This window comes from Cavia porcellus, unplaced genomic scaffold (assembly GCF_034190915.1).
Source record: "Cavia porcellus strain 051 isolate PalLab524CR breed Dunkin Hartley unplaced genomic scaffold, mCavPor4.1 scaffold_21, whole genome shotgun sequence".
NCBI classification, from domain to species: Eukaryota; Metazoa; Chordata; class Mammalia; order Rodentia; family Caviidae; genus Cavia; species Cavia porcellus.
Window position 1 is genome coordinate 57,355,506 of NW_026947504.1, and position 25,492 is coordinate 57,380,997.

Here is a 25,492-nt window from a genome sequence, read left to right on the forward strand (position 1 = left end):
GGGGAGCCTTTTTCTCATGTTACACAAAGCTCATTTGTGGTAGAAGAGGCTCTACTGGAGATAACACTCCCACAAAATATAATAAACTTAATATGAGTGAGTTTTTGATAACACAGCACTTAAGGAACAAGCATACAGGAAAACATGCATCTACTGTCATCTTTCCTGTGTCTTACCACAGATAAAAACCAGTATCTTTCTCCTATATGTTCACACAGTCTGCATCAGAATTTAAAGGCTAGGATTGTAGCATAATAGTTGAGTAATTCAGGTTTCTCAACTGTGCATTATATTAAAGCATGTTCTTCCCTTTGGAAAGTTTTTGCAGAGGATTTACTCCTATGAGCCTCTAATCTATATGTGAAACCAATGCTTATTTTACCTAAGGAAAGACAAGATTAAAGGAAGGTGATTTGCCTTCTCATATGGATTTCTCTCAGAGCATCAAAAACATATTTTGTTTAGCTTTCACTGATAAATGTACTACTGCTCTTCAAAAATATCTTCTAACATGGTTAAGAGCACAGATATTGAAATCAGTTTGCTTGGGTTCAGACTTGCCTCTTGGTACTTAAAGTTGGGTAAGACACCTCATCAATAAGGACAGAATAATAATCACATCTACTCACGGGGTCACATTAGGGGTTAAGAGGGTGACATAATCACTTAGAATAGTTCTTAGTCATACAAAGTACTTTAGATGTAGCTATTATGAGTAGTACTATGATTTTACTTTTCAGGAGTAAAAATGTTCTACTTAATATAGAACATTTTTTTTCAGCAGTGATGTACCAGGTATCATGTTAACATTAGCACTGGGATGTTAATCCAAAGTATTTTTTTTGAAATTTGAGTTGCATAGAATCCTGCACTCCGTCTAACCCTTATAACAACATTCATGATCTGCTTTCATACAGGACATCACTCAGGAAGTTCAGTGTTGCTGTAAGTAGTATAAATATGAAAGTGATGTGTCCTAACTCACTCTGCTCTTTACAGATTGTGGTTGGCCCCTGTCATACCTCTGGCTACTGGAATGAGAGCTTGACCACTTTAGAACTCCTGAAAACATATTTGCTTTCAGCTATAAAAAATGTGGCACGAGAGGGCCTCAAAACACTTCCAGCCACATGATTGCTCTCAACAAGACTTAAGAGAAGTAGAGATCTTTAAAAATGAGAATAAACCCACTGAAGTGCTAAGGAAAAGGTATTTGGGGGGGGGGGGTCTGTGTGTTTCAACTTAGGATTTGTGCTTCAGTCTATTTTGTTTGTTTCCTTGTTAAAAATATTTTTAAAGTTAGCTAGCATTAGTTGTGAATTTTCCCTTTACTTTTTTTCTGCATGTCTCTGAAAGAAAAAAAAAAAGTTTCCAACAATGTAAAGAAGAGTGTGAACTGCCCCGTGACAATTTTGCCTCCCACTGAAGTTTCATATAGAAATTTTCTGATTTGTATGTGCAGATTTGCACAACAGAACTGGATCTGCCCACCGAGGAGAATTCACTCTTCACTGATTCCCTGAGCACCGTGGATGAGTCCCTACCATGTGTTTGTGCTGTGCACAAAGATAATGTGAACCCTCCACTCGTGATCCTTGCCCTGTGTTAGTCCAGGCACATTACATACAGTACTTCTGATACAGTTCTCCATGTGACGTTTCTACCTAGTAGGAAAAGAAACTAAGGTTTGAGAGGTAAAGCCACTGATTCACTGTCACACAGCCACTGATTGATTAAGCTAGGATTCAGATCCCAGTTCACCTCACCCCACTGGTCAGGTCTAGCGGCTTCTTTATACTATGTTAGACTGGCTTTCAGCAACGTTTTTCTTTTTTTAAACACAAGGTCTCACTATGTATTTGAGGCTGGCCTCAAACTTGCAGAAATCCTCCTGCCTCAGCTCCTACAGTGCTGGAAATAAAGGCATGCACCACCATTCCTGGTTTACGAATGTGTTCTTAAAAGTTGTAGTATTCAATGTTTTAGAAAGTATATCATGGTTTAAGGAAGCAAGGCATATGTCTGAAAAGCAAACACTTTTTTCCTTTTTAATACATATCAGACTTACAGAAACCAATGTGTAGTGCTAAACAGGACACTGGATCAAAGGGCTAGATAACTTTTGGAAGATTAACAAGATGCCACATTTATAGAGTCTGAACCAGCGTTATACAAGACAATATTGTGCATGAACTGCAGACTCAGTGCCTGACGTGGTGGCTCAAATGGGACAATATCACTTCTGGGATTCTATTTGTTCATATGTAAAACAAAACTGTAAATATCCATCATGTGAAGAGGTACAAAGAGTAAAAGAGAGGACAGGGAGTGCTCGGAAAGGTTTCTTACCTTTCCCCCACATATGACAAGTCCAGTTTTTCTAGCAATGGTAGTGAAGCACATCTCTGTTTGGCATTTACAGAGAATAGTTCTGGTGGAACTACTCTACAGCACGATGATCACTGACTTTGATGTCTACCTTGTGGTAAAACCTGGGACACAGTAATAATTGTTTTTAATCTTTTAGATTTTATGAGATGCTCTTTGGATGACTTGGCTTTAGTGACTAAAGAAGGGTCTGGATAATCCCAAGCCACAAGAAATTTCCCATTTATGCAAATTGGGTCAGGATAAACATTAACACAGAGAATGTATCCATAGTAAGCCCTCCACTTAAGAATGAGTTCTGGGCTGAGCAATGTTCCTAATCTGATAAAGTGAGTCTTATACACCTTTCACAAAAATATACAATGTAAAACCTGGAAAAAAATTGAGACACGTTTCTATCGGTCAAAGTTTGCAACTTGAATGTTCATAAGTCAGGTAATTACAAATAAAATTTTCCTAAACATACTTTAAAAGACTTCTATTTGAAAGAAATAAAAAAGATATTAAAAAGACTATTGGAAATGGTTACCCTGAACGTAAAACTATTTATTTCACACATATATACATTTACTTATTTTTGGTATCATGGATCAAACTTACGACTTTCCACTTGTCAAGCAAGTGCCTGTGCCATTGAGCTCTATCTTCAGTTCATACATTCATTTAACAACTGGGTGTTCACTGAGCTTAGGGCAATGTGCTGGCACTGGGTGTATTCAGTGAATAAAACAGTAAAGTTTTCTATCTTTACGACCAGTTTTAAAGATGAATGTGTAGTCAGTCACATTATTTACTGAAAAATAAGTACAGTATCACTATGATTTTAGGGCAGACTGACCAAAGCATAAGCTTATCATGGAACTACCTAGATCCATGGGAGAAAATAAACTCACAGCACAGAAGTGCTCACCAGAAGAATAAATAATGCCTTTGCTCTATATCAGTAGTCCCCCAAATAGATGTCTTCATATTTCCTGAGTCTGATTACTGCTAATTATGATGCTAAAAAAAAAAGATTCCTATTTTAGCCTCGGGGAAAAAAAATCTCATTCAACTAATTTTTGCAAGCTTGAGATGCATTATTTGTCTGCTTCAGATTTTTTAAATATTTCTTTTTCTTTTTTCCTGCCAGCAATCAAGCCCTCTTTCCTCAAGGAGAGCAGTTTTTATTCTTGAAACAGTTCTCTTGACGTTACAGTATTTTGGAGGTGGGCATTATTTCCTCAGAAAAGTAAACAAGGGGATAAAAATAAGGTGACTCAAAGGATGAGGAAGTATGTTTTTCTAGGGAACAAAAGATTCTTTCATAGTGTGTCAAAGACTAAACTGTGAACTTTCCTGAATGTAAACACTGTTCAAATGGCAAAAGGAATTTCATCTATGTCTATAAAAGGTCTCAAACAATAGTTCTTGTTGGAAGCTACATTTAGCAGTCAGTAAAAATCTTTTGTTCAAATACCGGACTTTGCCTACATAGCTACAAAAAGTTTTTATCATTTTAGGAGACACACAATTATATTGCTTTCATAATTGCAATAACAGCATATAGGTCAGAATATTGCTAAAGGCAAGTAATATAAATTAGAAGTAGCATTATTTATGTTTAGACTTTTCAGAAGAAAAGTACCTTAAGAGAAAGTTTCAAATGTCAGGCTGATGCTCTGGTTAGAGCTTAACAACTTATACAATAGTAGATTTTTAAAAAACAAATTTTGTTATGAATACAGAAAAAGAAAATTAACATTTTAAATGGAAAGGAGTGATATCAACTAATTAAGTATTTTTCCCCACATGAAAGTTGATTCATGCTGGTAAAGTTCACACTGGTAAAAATTTATAATATTTAATCATTATTATGGAAATGTCAAAGGTTTTCTCCTCACTCATTTGCAGATCCTGCAGATATTTTATTATCACTGCTATCTGCCCAAATCCCACAGCTCTGGTCCCTAAGGGTCTCGGATCACCACAGAAGGACTGTTTATTTCTAGGAAATGACCTATGAAGGGTGCAAAGACAGGGTCAGAGGATGTTGAGATTTTATTTTGGGTTTTCTATTCTCAAACAATGAATATCCAATTGAAATGAGACATTCTCCACGTCCCTGGAGGGTGGGGTGAGAGTGGGAAAGACGAGAGGGGACGGGCAGGGTTTGTGTGCTCAGAGACCCGCTTCCGCACGACACTCCTCGTGAGCTCTGCTTCCACGGACGCGAGCAGTGCAGGCCCTTCTAAGATCACAGTGACAGCTGAAGGGACCTTTCACTTAGATCCTCAGCACTCCCGGGACCGAGGAGGTCTCAGAGGAGCTCTTCAGCAACTTACTCCACACGCAAAGGAAAAGGCCTACCACTGGGAGATGGCAGGGCTTTCCCTGGAGACCCGAGCCTCGATGGGTCCAGCACTTCTCCTGGGAAAGGAGCCCTTGGTTTAGGTTCTTCAAAAAGACTGAGCTGGACAGAGGAATCATGAGGCTCAGGCTCAAGGAACAGTACGAAAGAATGAACTCCCAGATTCTCCTTTCCAGTTCCCCACTCTTAAAGAAAGCGAGAGTTCTAACAAATGCAGAGCTGCCTTTTCAAATACTGGTTCAAGTTCTGCTAAGTCAGTGCATCATTTCAAGTTAAGTCACTAAATTTTTCTGGGGCTCAGTCTACTCTTCAGGGATGCTTTGTGATCTCCGAGGTTCTAAAGCGGGTGATAATATTGAATGAATATGCACGGAGTATTGGTATTTTCCATGCAGTGAAATATGCTCTATGCAAGGTCAGCTTACCTATCTTTACAGCTGCTCCTTCATTTTACCTGAAGAAAGTGAGACTTGTGACAGTGCTGTAGGTCGCCCTCAGTTACGTACCTCATAACTGGTACAGGGTGGAGCCAGGACTCAAAGGCTGCTCTTTCCAGGTCTAGGCTGGTTCTTTTATGAGTTATGCTGTACTGCTTTCATTCCACAATTTTTACAATAAACAAATATGAATCATTTTTTAAAAATCAGTTGCTGGTTTGGGACTGGAAAAATAAACTAGACACAAAGCACAGCTTTGTCCACGGAAGGAGAGGAAGTCTGGCCCCTCCGCTCTTGCCTTCCATAGCTTCCTTCCTCCCATCTGGCAGGGAAGACTCTGACCTCGCACAGACCAGGGAATCCAGGCTACACTTCACCAGTGGACAGAATCCTGTGCATCAAATGTACGAGGGTCCCTGGCACTTCCTACTTTGCTGACGCCAGCCAAATGGTACGTGGCTTACCTTCCTTAGAAGACCTTCGAGGCTTTCTCCTTCACGTGGCCTTTTCTGGGCTTTCCCCTGGAAGGTACAGTCACACTGGGTCTTTGGCAGATACTGCCCTAGAAAGACTCTGAAGAAGCAGTGCTCTGATCTGCAGGCCTGCATTTCTTTGTTTCTATTATTCCTGCATTGAACGTAACCGATGACTGGTTCATTTACTAATAAATGAATATAAATATATTAGAAATTTGAGTTCCATCTGTCTAATCTTGAGTTTAAAGCTCTAGGGCCTCATTTGGAAGCCCCAGAAGAAGGAGGATGGGGAGATTTAGCTCACTGATGCAAGTGCCTGCTAGCAAGCATGAGGTCCTGAGTTTAATTCATGGTTAAAAAAAAAAAAAAAGAAAAGAAGCTATAAGAAATAGGTAAGACATTCATAGCTTAAGTAACAGGTAAGACATTCCCTACTACACCTGAGATTTTCAAAATGTCAGGTTGCCTATCACACGAGATTAATTCAGTAACTTTAAAACTACCCACAAGAAAACTCTAGGACTTGCTGGCTTCACTTCTGAATTTTACTTAAAATTTAAAGAATTAACAGTTATTCACAAATGCTTCCAAAAAATAGAAAAAGAGAGAACACTTCTCACCCAATTCTACGAGGCTGGTTCTACTTCAGTATCTCAACTGGAAAAAGACACTGTGCAAAAGACCAATTTTTTTTGAGTGAAAAGTAATAGCAAACTGGATCCACCAAAATAAATAATGGCCACAAAACAATAGCAAATTGGATCCGCTCAATGTATAAAAAGCAAGATTCTATATTATGACCAAGTAGGCATTATTCCAGGAATGATAGGTTGGCTTAACACATGAAAATCAATTAATGTAGTAACATTAATAGAATGAAGGGAGAAAACATTATAATCTTAATGGATGCATAAAAAGCATTTATGACAAAATTCAGTATTCCTTCACAATAAAAATACCCTACAGACAAGGCTGATGGGAATTTCATCAACCAATAAAGACATCTATGAAAAACCCGCAGATCATTTTTTTTTTTTTTTTTTTTTTTTTTTTTTGTCTTTTTGAGACGGAGTCTCGCTATGCAGTCCAGGCTGGCCTTGAGCTCACTTTGTAGCCCAGGCTGGTCTCGAACTCACAACGATCCTCTCACCTCAGCCTCTTAAGTGCTGGGATTACAGATGTGAGCCACTATGCCTGGCTCTTGAACCCGCAGATAATATTATACCAACAATGACTGAACGCTTTTCCCTATTGATGAATAAGATAAGGATGTTCATGCCACATTCATTCAACATTTACTAGAGAAACTATCCAAGGAAATTAGGCAAGACAGTAAAATAGAAAGTATCCAGCTTGGAAAGAAAGAAGTACACTTTATTTTCAGACAGCACTGTGTTGTATAAATAGAAAATCTTCTTTTTTGTCTTTTTCATTCTTATCGGTACCGGGGATTGAACTCACGACTGCCTGCTTGCAAGGCAGGCGCTTATACTGCTGAACTAAATCCCCAGCTCCCATAAATAGAAAATCTTAAGGGATCCACTAAAGGTTAGAACAAGTTCAGCAATATTTCTGGATACAATATCAATTTAAAAATTGTGTTTCTATACAATACCAAGGAACAACCTAAAAATGAAATAAGAAAATAATTTCATTTATAATTGTATCAAAAAGTAATAAAGTGCTGCAAAACATCTACACTATAAAAACACATTATACAGTATTTTTTGTGGGCGGGACAAGGTTTTACTGTGTAGTGCAGGTTAGCCTTGAGTGCACTTTGTAGCAGAGGCCGGCCCCAAACTCCGGGTGATCTTCCCAACCTCAGCCACCCGAGTGCTGGGATTACAGGTGTGCATCACCATGGCCCCATTTAAAACATTCTTTTTTTTTTATTTTTAAGACAAGGCTTTGCTATGTGGTTCAGGCTAGCCTTTAACTCACTATGTAGCCCAGGCTGGCCTCGAATTTGTGACAATTTTCCTACCTCAGCCTCCCAAATAGGTTACCATGCCTGGCCTCCGTTTAAAATACTGTTAAAGCAATTAAGAAAACCTAGATCACTAATCATGAGACTTAATGTTGTTTAGGCAGTAATATTCTCCAAACTGCTTTATAGGCTTAATGTAATTCCTGTCATTATCCCAATTGACTTCTATGTGGAACTTGACTAGCTAATTATAAAATTCATTTTTAAAAAAGGAAAACAAAACTGGAGGACTCTTGCTTTCTGATTTCAAACTTAACACAGCAGTAGTAATATAGTGATCAAGACAATGTGGTATGGTATCAGAGTTCTTTATAGAGTAACCCTTATCAGATGGTTTGCAAATATTTTCCCTCCTGTTTTGATCATAAAACATTAAAAAGACAACCCAGTTGAAAAATGGGCAATGATTTAAGGAAATATTTTCCCCACAGATGAACAATGGGCAATGAAAACATGAAAAGTTGTTCAGTACCATTAGCTATGAGATAAGTACAAATCAAAACCACAATGCTGTATCACAGCACTGCCATCAGGATGCCTGTGACAATATAAAGGCAGACAATAGGAAATACGAGCAAAGATGTAAAGAAATTGGAATCCTCATACATCAGTAAAATAATGCAGCTGTTTTGCAGAGTAAGCTGGCAGTTCCCTCACAGGATAAACATCCAGTTGCTGTGTGACCCAGTCATTCCACTCCCAGGTATACACTCAAGATAACTAAAAGCATATGTTGAAATGCATGCACATGTTCATAGCAGCATTATAGATTAAAAGCCAAAAGACAGAGACATCCATATGTCAATGAACAAATAAAAATTCCTATATAATGCAATATTAATCAGAAAATGGTAGCATTAATGCATGCTACAACATGGATGAACCTTGAAAATGTTACACTAAATGAATGAAGTGAGACATAAAAAGACCACACTGCATGTTTCATTTATGTGAAATGCCTAGAATCAGCAAATTCATAAAGACAAAAAGATGAGTAGTCGTCTGGGGCTACGGGGAAAGGGAGAATGAGGAGCAATCACTTAACACATTCAAAGTTTCTTTTCGGAGAGATGATCAATCATAATGGTAAGATATCTGTGACTGTATTAAAATCTATGCATTCCTATACTTTAAATGGGTGAATTGTATCTCAATAACTTCATTTATTATTTCTCCACCAATCATTACTAACATTAATAAGCATTTTAAAATTCAAAAGTTATTGATAATTTTCTAAGTGTAATATATACCAATGTTTTCAAAAGATAAACATGATGAAACTACTGTCTCTATATTCAAATACTTAGAACCCTTGTAAGGGAGAATAAGACAAGAGCATAAGAAATTTGTGATAGGTTTTAGTAAGTACCGTACAAATATATTATGAGGGTGACACCAGAGGAGACAGAATTTGGGACAGGTGTCTGATTTAGGATGGGCCAGCACAGGCTGTGTTGGGATGGGGATGGTGTTAACAGTGGCTAAGCCAAAGGTGAGCCCTTGTCGGCTGGTGCATGCTGTGACCCGGAATGCTGGGAAGACAATTCCACAATTTCTGGAGATTTCTGATCAAGAATGACATGTTTAGAGCTACTATTTAGTGGTAACTAAATTCAACAGTTTATATAAAGTAGATTAGAAGGGGAAGACTTCAAGTCCCAAGATATTCCAATATCAGGTAAAATTATTTTTCTCTCTTCTCAAAACAACTGCATTGAGCATCTTCAATCTGAAAATCTGAAATATTCTAAAATCTGCAATTGTTGAGCACTGACGTGATTCCCCAAGTAGAAAACTCCACATGGAGCTCAAGTGATAAGTCACAGTCCAAGCATAGACCTACTAAAAGTAATGTATGAAGTTATCTTCAGGTTATGTGTAAAACGTGCACATGAAACACAGGTGAATTTTGTACTTAGACTTGGTGCCACTCCTAAGATAGTCCATCATGTATATGCAAAAATTTTTAAAAAAACATTCCACTGGCCCTGAATCAAGGCCAGCAGCTTCCTGACACTGTTGGTTTCAAGCAGGAGCCTAAAGAGATGTCTTTCTATGGTCTGTTGGCCACTTCAGAACTTGGGCAGTGAAATGGTCAATTCATTAGAAGACACAACTTGAAGCAACCCCACTCCCACCCCCACATGAGCTGTGAGCGTGACAGGCTGCAGAAGGACGGGAGCCACTAGCGTTTACTGGGACCAGCGCCATGCTGGGACTTGGAGTGCTGGGAAACCAAGCAACCCTTCCACCCTGGTGAGCGGCTGTGAGCGTGGCAGCTCTGGAAGCCCAGGATGGGAACCATCGGCATTTCCTGGGACCCATGCTATGCCAGGACCTGGAGTACTGGGAAACCAAGCAACCCCTCCCACCCCCATGAGCAGCTGTGCTTGCCGCCCCGCACCCCCCATTAGCAAGTGGACATCCCTTGAGAGGTTGACCATAGGCAATGTAGCAAATAGGGAGAGGATTTCCTTCCACCATCTCTTTGAAGGCAAATACTTTTATCCCTATTTTGCTTTGTTCTAATTAATGGCGTTATTTTAGCCTATTTTGTTTTGTTGAACTTTAATATGCATGAAAGTATGGACAGCTATTTTGAAGAGAACAAGAGACTCTATGACAGCCATTAGTGACTTCCCTATTGTCTGGTTTTGAAGACCTAAAACTTCTTCATTCTGTTTGGGTCAGTTTCATACTATGTTGTTTTGTATGAATTCTCTGTATGCGAAGACATAGACAACTATTTGGGAAAAAAAAAAACGAGAATATGATAGACAGTGAAGATCTCAGGTTGTCTAGCTTTGAAATTTTCTTACATTGCTTTCTTATGTCCTATTTTGTTCTGTTTTGTTGTGTTTAATTTTATCCCTTTAAAATAAAAATAATAAAAATTCCAAATCTTAAAACACCTCTACTCTCAAGCACTTCAGATAAGGATATTAAACCTATATAATAAAATCAAAAAGAATAAACACAATTCTTTTTGTATTAGATTAGGAGTCTATGAGTTATAGTTAGACAACCATATCTGTATTTCTTATGGGATAGTTTTATTTTGTGTGTGTTTCTTGCTGAAGATTTTTTTTCATTAAATTTTGAATATTGCCAAGTTTTGGTATTGTTACTATTTAATCACATTTATTATTTTTTCCTTTCATTGTATAACAATTTTATTAGCAATGCTTTTTTTTTTCTCTATGAAATGAACATAACTTTAACAAGGTCCTTTAGAACCAAACCAAATTCACTTCGTAAGACTTAGGCCAAACCCTAGAATTCTAGAGCTAGAAGCAAACCTACCAAATGTGTTATGCCTACATTCAGTGTCACATCTGAGGAGGATGTGGTAGTCTGTACAAATTAGAGATAAATAGAAGTTATAATTGCAACAAGTGTTGTGCCTTTATCAAACCTGTGGGAAAGAAAAGAATCTAATTCTTTGGATTGCTCATTCTAATGTATATAAATTATGAACAAAATACTAGCCTTTCCAGAAGGGTCATTATACATATTCAACAGGTTCCTAAAATCTATAAATTTGGTTAAATAGCTTTTTGTGAATTTTAAAATTAAAATTAGTTCCCTGTATTCGATAACCTTTCTCTCATTTACTATACAGGTTTATTATCACAAATAATATCACACACGTGTACTGCTTACACTTCACAAAGCCCCTGAACATACGTGAGACTCATCTGGTTTTTATACCAATCCTGTGAAGGAGCTGCAGTGTCAGCCTCATTTTAAGATGGGGAACAGAGATTTTGGGTGGTTTCACCTTAGGTCACTGCAAGGAACTGGGGCATAAACTCCTTCTGGCCACCTGGTTCTCAGGGGTTCATTCTGCATCTATAAACTAACCAGTGATGGGGCAGATTGATCATTAGTTTCTTTGCCAATCTAGACAACAGTTAGCCAGTAAACAGTGAACTCACCAGCATAAACAAAAGAGTCAGCATAAACTAAAGAGTCTTTCAACCTTCATCATCCCTCTGAGGGGTTTCACAGAAGCTTGAAATAATCAAGTAAATTATGCATCCATTTATTGACTCACAGATGCACTAAGAAAAAGTTATTGAGCACTAGCCAGGTATCAAGGTTCCAGGTAATGCTGAGGGACCTGCAGTAAGTGAGACATCAATTCTGGGCTTAGGCAGATGAATGGAAGTGAGAGTGTGGTCAGGGGATGGACACCAGTGAGGGAAGGGTGCTGTGTCGGGATGGGCTGGAGCACAGAAAGCTTAGAGGCAGCAGCACTCTGCCGGGAAGGGACAGCCACAGAAGCGGGTGGGCGCAGTCCCAGCACCAGACAATGTGAGTGAAAGTGAGCACGCTGTGAGTGCATGTATAAGGACTGTGTGGACACTGCTCTTAGTGTCATATTTCTCATTCTTCTGCTGACCAAAGGATTCTACTTTGTCATTCATAAAAGGCAGGAAAAATAAAGGATAAATGAGTCACTTCTACGCAAATGGGTGCGCCCTGAGAAACCAAAATGTTAAGTGAAATAAACCAAAAACATAAGCTTAAACACCACAGTTTCTCTTACAAGAGAAACCTGATATACAGTATAAAGTGCAAAATAAAACACAGACCATAGGAAGCGGCAAAATCGATCGTGGACATGTAGAGAGGGAACTGAGACAGAGGGAGGCCGAAGGGAGGGGAAGAAAGTGACATTAAAAAAGGAGAAAGGCGGCATGTGTGAAGTGGTGTGTGCAGGCGTCAGGTCCCTCTGAGAGATGCACAATAAACATGCATAAACATACATATTCACAGGACGTGCAGGGAGGTCCAGGGATACACGGAAGGAATGGGAGGGGAAAAGAGAGTTAAGAACTATCATGTACATGTACTAGTTCTCCACGATCAGTGTAGTGCTTACATACTGCAAACAGGTATTAAACTAAAAAAGAAAAAAAAAAAAGGAAAAAAAGAAAACCTAATGTTAATATTTTTTTAAAAAGCTCACTTTGGCAGCACATACACTACAAAACAAACAAAAAAATCAGTCTGGGCCAGATTATGTTCTTTCCTCCAATAATTAATATAGTTCTGTTATTACTGTGACTGAGCAGTACTTAATAAGTGTATTGGACATAACTTGCAGATAAGAAAAATTTTTTATCTCTTCAGTAATATTTTGAGATATTTATTTTAATTTCCTTTTTTTTATTTTCCCTCTGGTACAGTTCTAGGTGTCACCTCAAAGCCCTACACATTCATAAGGGGCTTTTAAGAAGACTGATTGGATCATGGGGGTCGACACTCATCAGTGGATAAGTCCATTGATAAGTCTGTTGACAAACGTGACCTGAGGAGGCAGAGCCTGGCTGGAGGAAGCAGGTCACTGAGGACTTGGCCAGAAGGATCTCTCCCTTCTTTGCTCCTCCTTCACAGTCTGCTTCCTGCCTGCCTTCCTGTGAGCAGTCATCCACTGCCATGCCTCTCTGCCATGCCCTCTGCTGGGCCCCTCTGCCGTGGGCTGGAACCTCTACAAACCGAACCAAATAAACCTCTCCTCCTTTAAACTGCAAGAGTCAGGAACTATGTCTCAGCAACTGTGTCTCAGTGAAGAGGCAGTAACTAAGATACCCCTTTCCCTCCTGCTAACTTAAGCAGATTCTAATTTTTAAATTATCTGCGAGTACGTAACAAGGTAGAAGGTAAAGGTAGACTACCTATCTTTTTGGCTTTCATATTATAAAGCCAGAGTTAGCAGATGTTTTAGGCTTTGGGGGACATGTGGTCTTTGTTGCAACCAACACAGCACTGTCCTAGTAGTGCCCAGGGCAATCTCAGACAGTACGCTGTAGGTACGGATGCGCTCCAATAAAACTTTATCTATGAGCACTGACATCTGAATTTCATGTAATTTTCTCTCTCTGTCTTTCTTTCTTTCCTCTTTTTTCTTTTTTTTTTTTTTAACCAGGAATAGAACTCATGACCTTGTGCTTGCCATGCAGGCGCTGTGCCCTGAGCTAAACCCCCGGCCCTTTTCATGTGCTACTTCATGCAGTTCTTCTTTTAACTTTTTAAACTGTTAGAAATATTAAAAAAATTTTTTTTTAGTTTGTGTTCCCTATGAAAATAGATAGCATGATTTGTCGGTTCCCAGTTCAAATATTGTAATGATTTTAGGAAAACTTAAGAGAAATTGTAGACCAAGGAAACAAATTTGGCAATCTAGCAATTTGGGAAAGTCTAGATGAGAATGGGGCTTCAAAATGTCAAATTCATCATATTTCATTTAGAAACTGTATTGGATTTTGACCTTCTTTTGAAAATGAGAAGACAAAGCCAAATCAGACTTGTTTCCACATGACAACAGCTAAGCAGAGGCTGTCCTACATGGTCACCATCCCCATTCACCTGAGACCTTCCTGGTCTTGTTGTCACCCACATAACCTGTCCACACCTATGAGGAACTGGTCTGAACCCCGGTGTGCTGGGCATAAATCTGTTTTCTTCTCCATGGGTAAAATCGTCATTAGGTTTCTGGCTCTAGGGAAGAGGAATAAAAATAATGTCTTCTGAATTAGAGAGACTTAGGCTGAAATTCTGACTATGTTCTTTATTAGCAGAGTAAATACCCTGTGTAAATTACTTCACTCCATTCTCAGAATGAGAACAATACTTACACGTGCTGGAACTGACAGGTACAATGATCACCTGAGAGAATGTTTTGGAAGTAGCTAGAACACACAGTAAGACGTTGAAAACCAAAAACAAAGTCCCACTAGAATGGAGAAGTTGTTTGATGTATATCTTTTGATTTTAGACCTTGTTTTTCATGCCAGTTCATTTTATAGAAAAAGAAAATAAGGTCCAGGAAGGTGAAGTGACTGCTCAGAGTCACACTTAGTGGTACCACCATGAAGATGACCCTGTGTGCTTCCTCGCTTTCTCTCCTGCCCCCACTTTTGGCAAAAGGAATCAAACTCGGCTTTGCGCTTGCCAGGCAGACACGGTGTCACTGAGCTCTATCCCCAGGCCCCTGCTTTCTTAATTCTTGACCTGAAAAATCGCTCTGTACTCTACTACATCGCTACAAGTTCTAAAATCTTTTCAGAAATGCCTTTCCTTTCTCAGTCAAAAGATTCTCTAATGGAAAGAACACGGACCCAGGACTCCTGGCCAGCCAACTGATTGTACTGCTCAATAGTAACTCCTGAATACAGTCAAGTGACAAGAATTCCTCAGTAGTTGTTAAAGTTGGAACACTGATTTATCTGAGATGGTCCTGTGCTAAGCTCATTGCTACCCTCCTGTGGTCAGTAAAAATAATAACTTCAGTCAAGCAAAGAAGAAAATGGTACCATTTAAAATAGGTGCTTAAATACAGTAAGATCTGTCAAATAATATAATAATAAATCATGGTAATTATATTTTTTAGGCCCTGAACACTGCCTAGGGGAAAAATTATTGGACTTCTGACCAAATCTTTAACGAGGTTGCTAGGTTATAATGGACATTTTTCTTAGGCTTTGTTCATAACATAAATACTTGTTACAATGAAGAAAAATATTCAGCATATGTAATGACTGTATTATCTAAGATCTTTGTTGGCTTTTCTCCATATACATGGTCACTGATGACAAAGCACTCTCTGAATGCCACCAGTGTTTATAGGGCTAAGAGCCTGTCAGTGTTAATTTGGCAGCTGCTCCAAAAAGTCTATCAAATGCACACCTGGCGAGCGCAAACAGCCAGGAGCAGTTTAGAGTATGGAGAACACACCAGGGAGAAGCTGATGAGTCGCACACGGTTCGAGGCTCTGCGCAGCCATTCGAGCGTGCAGTTAAGTTAGTTAGTTGGTTAAACAGAAGTTAGAACATTTCTTTCATATTAATAAATAAGTCAAAGTCAGTACCCAACTGCCCAAATAGTACATTCACCAGTACCGAAAGTCAGTGGCAAAAGTAATGGGACTTAATGATGGAGGTTAGTCAGAAGGTTGAGGGGACTGGCTTGAAGGGACTCTCGTTGGCTAATTCTGGGCAGCAATATATTATATTAAAATTTATTAAATAAGATGAAAATCCATGCGGTTATAAATAACAAAACAAACAAAAGGAGGAAGGAGGGCACTTCCTTACCCCAGAATGCCAGCTAATTTAGATAGAAACAATGACGGAACTGGCAGAATCACAATCTGGCAACTAGAGCAGTAGTAACTGTTTCAAGGAAGAAGAATCAATGAATAAAACTGAAGGCTGAATGATTGATAAAACAAGACAGTTACACAGTCTTGAAAGATATTCTTGCTAAACACATGCATTAGTTATAAAACGAAGTAACAGTAACTTCACATGGAGAAACAGAATATCTCAACCCAAAGGTCAGAGTTTATATTAGCAGTAATGGGACAATGGCCATGGTGTGTTGTCCTGAATACGACACTTTGAGAGGAACACAGTTCCTGTGATATTTCTGCCAAAGATGCATAAACTGGTTCTAAAATAAAATATCAAGTGAGCCCAAACTAAAGGATGTTTAACGAAACAAATAGATTACACTCTTCAAAAATGTCAAGGTCATGAAAGTCAAAGAAAGACGAGGGACTGTTCAGGTTGAAAGACAACAAAAAGGACATGCTAAGAAAATATTATATGATCCCCAACTGCTTCCTTTTGCTATCAGGACACCTGAAATTTGAATAAAGTCTGTGAATTAGATATTAATGCCAAATCAATGTCAAGCTCCTGATTTCTAAGTCTGTTTTGAAGTTACATAGGCGTGTGCTGTTATTTTAAGGGAATACTGAAGGACTTAGAGGTAATAAGGCATCATATCCACATCTCACTTTCAGTATGTTTATAAAAAAAGTTTATACACATATATGAAAACAAAAGGAATTTTAAAAATGCAATTAGAGTTCATGAAAAAGGTTAAATTTCTATTCCTGTGGACAGATGTTACAAATAGAATCGGGATTTAAGGTTTTGATGATGGAATTGTTTTTCCTATTTTTTTTTTTATCAGCAGATGGACCTGGTGAACCTGTTACAGTCCCTTTAAACTTACCAAAGCTCAGAAGATACACTGAGAAACTCAGAAACTGAAGAATCAAGATCTATTTTACAAGGAAAATTGTACTGCATCTTTAGAAAAACCATATACCTATATAAATACAAAGACATATTTATATGTTCTATCTATTCATACATTCACTCATCTTAAACTGGGCCAGGGTAGGAAGGGAGCTATTTTCAGAATCATGAAGGAATGACCCCTACTTTACCTTGAGAGCAGACCAAGGCTTATTTCTACCACCAAACCTTAGAGAGATGCACATTAGAGAGATGTGCAGTAGGTTTTTAAGCATCTAAATAATTATGGGCGATAAAGGAGGGGACAGATTTTAGGATTAAGAGTCATAGTTACAATGATCGCTACTGTGGTTGCCATGAAATAGTTCTTCATGTTGATGCGAGTTCTACTGGCAACCATCAGATGAGAACACGTGAATGTGCTTCTTTTTCCTCCCCGCCTCACTGCCGTGCTGGCAATGGGACCAAAGACCTCGTGTGTGGTAGGAAGGCGCTCACCCACTGAGTCTCACTTCAGATCCATGAATTTGCTTCTAATGTGATGTCGGGGTTTTCTCTTTCTGGCAGTGACTTCTGTGTCAACAAGAAGGCAGAGTGGCTGATGTAGTGATGATTCCCTGCGAGGCAGTACGTTCCCCCTTGACTGGCACTAAACCTATTTAAGCCTCAGATTTTCCTACTAGAACTCTATAGATGTTGTTCTCTTCATCAGCAGTGGGAAATGCAAAGGCTTGAACAGCCTCGTATTCCTCTCTTAAATAGCCAAAAGAAAACAATAACGAAAATCATCTAATTTACTACGTCCTATTTTTAGGGGGAAACTCCACTAAATTCCACTGCCACCAGGGCACTGTCAAGGAAGACCTGACAACTTTCATTCAGAATCTGGGCAACTTTCATTCAAACACTAAAATAAAAATATTTATTCCTCCCTCCCCCACCCCTCCCCTATGTAATTAGAAAACCAAGCATATATTTCTCCAATTCCATTACAGGAATTAAATGAAAGACAAAACTCATGAACACTAAATCATCATTGTCCTAATACCCATGTGGTGTTTGCTAAGGATTATTTTTCATGAGTGTTATGCTGCCTGCAAAACAAAACAAATCTGATAGCAGCTCCGGGCTCCAAGAAGCCTTAATCTAGAGGAAGCATCATCACCCATCACTTGGAAAGGGCTGGCTTTGTCAAAACCCCCTTGGAAAAAAACCACATGCCATTTAAAAAAATATAACTTACTCAGTATTTCCTCTGAGATGTTTTCCCTGTCATTTCTTATTGCCTATTGGGAGTGAACTGATGAAGCCCTCTCTCATCTCAAACTCTTGCAATGCAGGTGACCGAGGTGGACCAATTCGAGCACCCTATTCTTTTGGCTACAGGGACTGCTCAGGGCTGAGTATGTGACCTCATCAGCCTATTGGGGCCTTCTTGAGAAGTCACAGGGAGAGACACGACCCTCCTGCTGTGTCAGGAACCAGCTATGAGAACCATAAATTGCTACCAGGCCACTTTGGTTAGGGTTCTTTATCAAAGAACAGCTCTATAAGAAGAAAGCCACCACAGAAAGGCAGAGCCACAGGAGGACAGCAAATGGATCCCATGATATATGTTGGCTCTGGATTTGAGCTGTGCTTTAGGCTCTGGGATTTCTCAGTTCTGTGGGCCAATAAACTCCCAATAAATCCCTTTTTGTAACTTAAGTAAATGTGAGCTGAATTTTTGTCTCTTTCAGTGTTCCTAATAAATATCAATTTTATATACCTTTTTCCATCATACATCTGGAATCACACAAATAATAGGTTCTCTTTTCAAAGGTATTGGAGCAAGTTATCTTTTTAACTAGCAGTCCAGCCCTTACATTGTAGATTTTTTTATCTGAAGTCATAAATGCCACATAATCTGGTTGTATTGTGAGCCAGGATTAGAATTAACACAAAATCTTGTCCTAAGAGATCTATTAGCAGAGTCCATTGTGAACTGATGCAAAAAACAAAAGATACAGAAACTGGCAACTTACTAAAATATTTTTTTATAATCAAAATAAATTTGGTAGCTACTGGGTTAAACAAAGTTAAAGAGGTTTCTTTATAGAGGGAATTTTAAAAACTAAATATTTAGTAACTATAACTTTGTTTTGAAGCGGCTAAGTTATAAAGTATTTCCAAAAATCTTGAACATGCATTTCTTATGAAAAATGCCTGCTGAGAAACACACCTGCAGAAAAGCCTGACCATATGTATTTATAAGAACATCACTTTTTTGTCCTGAATATTATGCTTGATCTCTTCTTCTCCTGGGCATCTAATAATTTATACAGCTTCAACCAGACCTCTGTGGGAAGGATCACTGTAACCGTCTCACTAGTTTAAGCCCTGGTCCCTTATTTAACTTATTAGCTGAACACTGTCACCGCATATCTCACGATTACCTTACACTCAGTGTACAGAACGCTGTCTGTCACCTCTCCAGCTTTCTTGATTCAGAAATATTCTGCCATTTAGCCAGATAACCCTAACTAGAAATGCCCCTCCTCCGTGCCCACACTTGGCACATCAGTCTCCATCAACTTACACCAGATCCTTTCTTCAGCCTTTAGCTTTCTGGGTTTCACTGGGGGTTCTATTCCAGACTGGACGTCTCTCCCAAGTCCACCTTTCACAGACAGCCTTCATTTTCAGACTTTTCCTATTTACTGTGCTCCAGCAGTTCCTGATTATAGGGAATCTAAAATCCTCACTGAGTTTTCAAACTGTCTGGTTTTTCCTACATACTTGTATCCATCTCCTTATTGAACTGCTCCCTGGTGAGACTATTTGCTCTGGTTAGGTTTCTCTTACCAGAGGCTAAAGGAAACTCTGAAGAAGACCAGGGTTGCCAAGAAGCTGAGCTTTATTCAAATGCTTTAAAAAATGCCCCGGGTCAGCAGGTCTATAGAGAAGCCACCCCATACCCTGTCTTCCCACACCCCCCAGCAGCCTGTGTGTTTCCCGTGGCTCCAGAGCTACACCCTTCCTTGGCTCTAGTGTATACATCCCTGTCTCTCTGAGTCAGTTGGTGTTGAACCTGTATTTGCTCTCCTGGGATCTGTGCTTAGCTGTAATATTTTCTCACTGCTTCCATGGGGTCTATACTTAGGTCATCCCTGGATTTGTGGTAATCCACACTTGTGGCACAGATCTCCCTCTCATGAAGGAAAGGCACTGTGCTCATTCTTATGTCTATGCCTGTCATGTTTTCCGGAATTCCCAGGGCACCTCTTTCCTTCAGTTATCCCAATACATTCATTGAAAACACACAGACTCAGCTCCGCCTCCTTTGCATGTTAGTTTCCTCTGTGTAGACATCTGCCCAACCTCCCCTATTTAACATCTATCACTGTTTGCTACTATTTGCCGATGCTGCACGAGTATCAGTCTCATCTCCCAGTTATATGTAAAAAGATCTTTGAAAATAAAAACCATGTTTCATATTTTAGTTTCTCCCCATAGGGCCTGTCTTAGTGGGACCACAGTAAATGTTTCACCGGAATTAGCTAGCTAAATGATTTTTAAAGGACCCAAATATCTATTGTTTGTGTATAAGCTCTGTAATTCAATAGATGACAACCTGCCAATGCCACAGCTTGTATTACCATCACCTCCCTAGGAGATTGTGGTTCACTGACCTTCCTGAAACCAGGCTTACACGATAAACACTGTTGTTGCATGGTTATAAATAAACTAGAAATTTTGGGATTGTAGTAATCCATAGAATTTTTAAGGAATTGAGGTTCCAATGTCAAAGCCATTATAGATATGATGACATGGTAAGAAAACTTTTAATCCACCAAAAAAAGTATTTATGATGACAAAAATGTAATTAGGTATTTTTCCCTTTTTGATGCTGGGCATAAACTGAGTGTCATGTGCATTTAGACAAATATGCTAATCACTAAGCTACCTCCCCAGACCACAAAACTATGTTTCAATCTAAAGGCATCATTGCTAATTGGGGGTGCTGGGAGGCTACTCATTTAGCACAGAATAGAGTCACTGAAATTGCAATTAAAAGCTTTCACTTTAAGCTGGGCACACTGGTGCACACCAATAATCCCAGCACTCTTGGAGGTTGAGGTAGGAGGATTGCAAGTTTGAGCCCAGGTTGGTAACTTGGTGGTGAGATTCTGTCTCAAAATAAAAAAAGTATAAAAGAGGCAGAGGATGTAGCTCAGTGTGGAAACCCTGAGTTCAACATGTTCACAGTAGGACTGTAATTTGTTTGTCTTGCTGTAGGTGGCTCCAAACCACTAGTGGTAAACGCACGACTGTCTCATCAAGTGGCATGGGACAATCATGCATGTATCACCAGTGGTTCAAGCCAGCAGGAATGTGTTACTTCCCAGGACAAGGGAGAAGAAGGTGGTCACTTTATTTATATGCAGATGATTATTGCTAAATGAATTTATTTTTTTAAAAGTCACATATAAAAGTCACAGTTATTTCATAGGCATACAAACATGTCTAAAATAAGGATGATACTTGGTTAGTTTAAAGTCAATCATGGAAAAAGGCAGTTTGGAAAAGAAAAGCAACTCTGATATGAATGAGATGCCAGCTTCCTTGGACATGGACCAACCAGACTAGGTTTTAGCTTTGTTCTCCATCAGGTTCTGGTCTACTCTGCAATGCAGGGGCCTCATGCTACTGCTCTAGAGACAGTGTACCTTTCTCTCTAGGAAAGTAGAGTTAGCAGTTTCTCAATACAAGCAGAGGACATTGGTGGCTCAGTTCTTGGGTTACAGGTCACCGAGGAAATGTCTGAGCCATGCTCTGCCTGAAAAATGAACAGTAATTTCATAAGGAGGACTCATTCCCATATGTCTTATCTTCCTACGAGTAAATTTGGCAGAGGTTCTAGTGAAATCAAGTTTAGAAAATAACTTCAACCCCAGTCAGATCTTGTGTCTTCTATGGGTAGACATCTGTCCCTTTTAAAATTCATATTGAAATTTAACTGCCATTGTGACAGTATTAAGAGATGAGACATTTGAGAAATGGTTGGGCCTGAGAACTCTGCCCTCCAGGGTAGGATTAACACTGCCATAAAAGGGTGCAATCAGCCTCCTCTGTCTCTGCCATTCTGCTTTTGGCCATGTGAGTATCGCCAAACCTGCCAGGGCCTTGATGTTGGAATTCCAAGCTCCCACAGCAGTGAAGCAATGAGTTTCTGTTTTTGATAAATTACCCATTCTATGATGTTCTATGATGTTCTGTTGTAGAAGCACAAACTGACTGATGTATGTCTCTTTAATCACTTGTATGATACTTCAATGAACATCACTTATGTATACGTATGAACAAGAGAACAAACCAGTATTTCATTTAAATCCATATTCCTTAGACTGAGGGTAGAGATTGCTGGATAGGAGCAAAGTCTGGAAAAATTTCTGGGAAGTTAATGAGTAACAAGGTGACCTATAATGACTGCATTATCATGAGGCACAGAAAGGTGTGTTCTTCCCGTGTCTCTTGGAGAGGCACATGAGAAGGCCGCTACAGGTGAGTAAATAAGATCACTAGAGATAGGGATGCGGCTCAGGGGAAGATCGCTAGCCTAGCATACTTAAGGCTCTGAGTGTGATGCCCAGCACTGCAAGAAAAATAAAACAAGAAACTTTACTATCTTCATGCACAAAAGTTACGATGCCTCTGGGCATTGGTGTCATTATGGGTCTGTGCTTCTGTTTCCTCATCCACACACAGTGGTAATAACAGTTCACTTCACAGGGTTGCCAGGATGGTACAATGAGCTAAACTCTTGGAACCGTGCTTCATATATGTGATATATGAAGGTATTAGCTACTACTGATACTTACCAACATTCTTCTTCTTTTTTAAAAACTGTTATTAGAATACTATTATTTAAACTAGTACATGTGGAGGGTTACTGTCATCGTTTTTACCTATTCTCAGTAGCTGCACCCTTGATCTACTGCATACAATAATTTACTGAAATCATTATGTGCTGCAAACATGTACTATAAAAATAAAAATCTGAAAAAACCCCAGAACTATCACTTACTGATGAAACAATGCACTTTTTAATTTCTGTTACTATAGTAACAGAATTGTGACCTCCAGATGAATATAGGCATCGCAGGTGCACCTTAACAACAACAATAAAGCTTTTGTTATAATTTAGAAACATATTCAAGTTGGTAACTTCTGGAAACACTTTCTTAAGATAATGCATCAGAAACTTTCAAATGTCTTAGAGAGATATAGGGCAATATTTCGTACCAATCCACTTCTAAAAGTTGGGTGACTAGTCTTGGTTAAGCAAGGTACATGAAATGATCCTAGATTTAACATGACTTATGCATTAAAAAGGAACAGTGGTGTTCCACCACCCTGTGCCAGCCTCACCCTGCTTGTTTGATTTTCTGATGCTTTATCATCAGTATCTCATAAAAATGATACCGAGACATGAAAAAGTTCAGGGCCTACCCTTCCACAAAGTGCTTTATGGACTGATGGTTATATTTCTCAAATCCAAGAAATATAAGCTTTCCTCGAAATACTATGGTAGGCCAGATGTGGTAACACCCGCTTATAATCCGGCACTTGGAAGGCTGAGGCAGGAGGACTGCTGCTAGTTGGAAGCCAGCCTGAACTGCATAACAAAATCCTCTCTCAAGCCTAACACACACACACACACACACACACACACACACACACACACACACACACAGAGCAATTCTACAGTGATTCAACTACATCCTCTGGTAAAGCTATCCATGAGTGGGCTCCATCTTTCAATGTTCTTCTTTCCTACCTTCCTTCCTTCCCTCCTTCCTTCCTTCTTCCTTCTCTTCCTTCTTTCCTTCCTTTCTCTCTCTCCCTCTCTCCCTTTCTCTGTCTGACTGTGTCTGTCTCTGTCTGTCTCTCTGTCTCTCTGTCTCTCTCTCTGTCTCTGTCTCTCTCTCTCTCTCTCTCTCTCTCTCTCTCTCTCTCTCTCTCTCTCTCCAGGGTTTCACTCTATAATTCAGGCAGGTCTTGAACCCACTCCGTAGCCCACTGGCCTTCACCTTGTGCCAATCTTTCTTCCTCAGTCTCCCAAGTACTGGGATTACAGGAATGCATCACCATATCTGGTTTACAATGCTCTGTTTCTTCAATGTGGATAAGAACTCCCGAGAGTTACCATTAGTTCCGGGAAAGGAACTGACAGCTATGCAACCTTAGAGCTTTTTAGTAGTGATGCTGGCTTCTCGGATACATCTCCCTGTTGTAGTGTTTCCGGTCACCCCTTTCCTGTTGGCAACCTCTCACTTCTGGAAACCAAGTTCAGCTGTTGTTGCCTTGGTCACTTGAACAGCCCGGGCATTTTGCAATGTCTTATTTACCACAGAAACTGTGCCTGGGATTTAAGAACTGTCATAAGAATCCTGAGAATTCTGGGTTCCACTGCTAACATTAAAGGGCATCCAACAGCATCTCTACTACTGCTCGCCTTGGAGCTGGATAATATTACTCAGTCCTCAGAAATACTGACTTCTGTGGAAACTAACATGACCCGATGGTTTACACAGAGCAAGCGCCCAGACTGTAACTCCATGGGAATTTTCAGATTTTGGCAGAGTAGGTGTTCTCAACACCCTGGATGCCTGTGGAAATGGTCAGAGCTGTCAATGCTGCCTAGACTACAGGACACAGTGGATAAAGAGTACAATTATATAACCACTAATTTTGCCACTTACTAGCTATGTGACCTTGAGCGAGTTAATCAACCTTCTGAAGTACATACTTGGCAGATTTTCTTACTCACAAGCTGATACCAAAGAATGAAGCTTTGAAAAATAAGCACATCTCTAATCAATTTACTTTTTTAACCTTATGAGTTTTGAATAACTGGGCATCATAGTACACATCCACCACCCCAGCTATTCAGCAGGCTGAGGCAGGAGAATGAAAGTTTGAGGCCACCCTAGGGAACTTAAAGAGACCTTATCTAAAAAGAAACAAAACGGGTTGGGCATGTAGCTCACTGGAGGAGTGCTCCTGGGTGCAGTCCCCACTACCAAAAAACAAAGTTGTAAAGTACTAGCTTAAAATAATGTTTTCAGTTAGTTACACATTCTCTGCATAGTAGTCACAGTGAGTGACAGATGACACAGCAGTCATCGTTTACTACTGGATAGCATTATTATTTTGGGGCTGGCAGCTATCAAGTCATATGCACTTTGAAATTTTCTTTTAAATTTATGGTGTATTTTTGTTTGTTTCACATGTGTGTGTCCAATGGTTCCAGTACCATTTGTTGATTGTCCCTTCTCCATTAAGTTACTTTGGCAGCTTAGTTGAAATTTATTGGCAACAATATCTCTGAATCTATTTCTGGACATTCTTTTCTGTTCCACTGACTTCCTTTTTAATCTTTTTGCCAACATCATGCTGTCTTCATTATTGTAGTTTTGTAGTAACTCTTAAAATTATGTAATATGAGTCTTCCTAGTTTACTCTTTTAGAAAACTATTAACCTTCGCATATATATTTTAGATTTATCTTGTCTATAGCTGTAAAAAATTCTGTTGAAATTTCAATGGTGTTAAATCTAGAGTCAGTTTGAAAGGAACTGATACTTCATTACATCAAATTTTCTATGCACTTGGTCTATTGCTACACATACTTAGATCTTCATATCTTTCATTAGCGCCTTGTATTCAGCATATATATTCTATATAAGTCTTACTGGGTTAATACCTAAGTATTGTATTCTTCTTTCTTTTTTTATTGTAAAGAGAATAAAC

At 39.2% G+C, this 25,492-nt stretch overlaps 1 protein-coding gene and 1 non-coding gene across 2 annotated transcripts in view; one reads left to right on the forward strand and one right to left on the reverse strand.

Moving 5' to 3' along the window:
* The window catches only part of Vwa8 (von Willebrand factor A domain containing 8), a 360,850-nt gene that overhangs the window by 59,429 nt on the left and 275,929 nt on the right, over positions 1-25,492 (reverse strand). The gene's annotated exons all lie outside the window — the stretch shown is intronic.
* LOC111753733 (small nucleolar RNA SNORA2/SNORA34 family) lies at positions 9,624-9,759 on the forward strand. Its single transcript, XR_002788528.1, has one exon. It is a non-coding gene; the product is annotated as a small nucleolar RNA SNORA2/SNORA34 family (small nucleolar RNA).